This window comes from Otolemur garnettii, unplaced genomic scaffold, assembly GCF_000181295.1.
Source record: "Otolemur garnettii isolate 467f Iridium unplaced genomic scaffold, OtoGar3 scaffold00213, whole genome shotgun sequence".
Lineage (NCBI taxonomy): Eukaryota > Metazoa > Chordata > Mammalia > Primates > Galagidae > Otolemur > Otolemur garnettii.
The window spans coordinates 952,571-954,022 of NW_003852608.1; the positions used below are offsets into that span (position 1 = coordinate 952,571).

Below are 1,452 nucleotides of genomic sequence, written 5' to 3' on the forward strand. Positions count from 1 at the left end.
GACTTTTTCATCTCTCTCCCCATTTTATAGTTTATAAATAAATATAACTAGAAATACTCAGCAACTGTAAGGCCCAGCCACTGGGAATGGTTTGTACACATATGTGTGTCACTGACAGTGCCTGATATTGTGCTTTGTACACACAGAGAATATTCAAACTACAGTTAGATATATGATAGAGTATCAGGTTTCATTTTCCCTTGCAAGTACTCTATGTGGTAGAGAGTTGTATTTTTTTCTGCTCAGAGTAATGGGTAAACTCATACAGCCAGGTTGTTAACTGTGCGAGTTTAAATTTACTAAGTACTTCAAATGGCTGTAGAATTAGGATAAAATAGTATATAGTTTGTTCTGGAGACCTGGACATACCCAAGTAGGCCTTTTGAGTTGTTTGCTTATTGTGGGCAGGTACTATAGATATTTAATACCTTGATAACTGGTTAGTGATCTCTTTAATTCCTCTAAGATAAATTTATACTCCAAATGTGAACATGATGTATTTTACAACTGCTTTTACTATTTACTTTTGTAACAAAAAGATAACTGTTGCATCCATCTATAAATTTTTCACTGAACATGACCAATTTATCTATAAAAAATTATTAGTCTTAAAATATTTTCCTGGAATGTACAGTATACCAGGCAAAAACCAACCTGGAGTTTCATTGTTCTTGAAAATAAATTAGTGCACATCTAACATAGTATTTTATTATTTTCCTCTTAAAAGTTGCTTTGATAAAGAAAAATCCTTGTCATAAAAGTGATAGCAAATTAGATCTAGGAATGAAGAAAACTTGTTCTTAAATTATATTTCCGAGTAGTTTGAAATATAAAATAGATGATAATGAAATTAATATCAGGCCCATGCATGAAGCAGTTCTGCTATTACTTTCTTTTCAGTTGCTTCTTTTTGTGAGATTAGGGTGGAAGGATTTATTTTCTTTAGATACTGACCCTGAGATTCATGAACTTAGTTATTTCCCTTATCTTATGATAGCAGTGCCTACGGGATACAATTAATGTACCAATTCATCCATCCACTTGTTCACATTTGTTAAATGCTTCCTGTATGCTAAGCACTGGGGAAGCAGAAGACACAAAAATCAGTCGACTCGTATCTGCCCCTGGGGATCTTTCTGTGGATTGTGGGGAGAGGTAGCATCCCTGGAGGCAGGGAACAACAAGCTCTCAAGTGCGGTTATGGTGAAGTGTGGAAATTGCTAGGAAACCTAGATGCAGACAGTACCAGTGTGAAAGCCAGCTCAGGGAGGGCGTGTGTGACTTGAGATGTGAACAATGGAAGCCTGCCAGCTGGGGAAGGGAAGGGATGAGGGCAGGACAGGAGTGGGAACCGGACTGGCACATGAAAGGCACAGTGTGTGCCCCGGGAAATCCTAAGTCACATGGCACACAGAGGGTTCAGTCCAGACAGGCTTCCTTGGGACCTGAGCC

At 38.1% G+C, this 1,452-nt stretch overlaps 1 protein-coding gene across 1 annotated transcript in view; it reads right to left on the bottom strand.

Annotated features, from left to right (window-relative positions):
* DLGAP1 (DLG associated protein 1) overlaps nucleotides 1-1,452 on the bottom strand; it is a 342,771-nt gene that overhangs the window by 300,593 nt on the left and 40,726 nt on the right. The window lies entirely within an intron of this gene.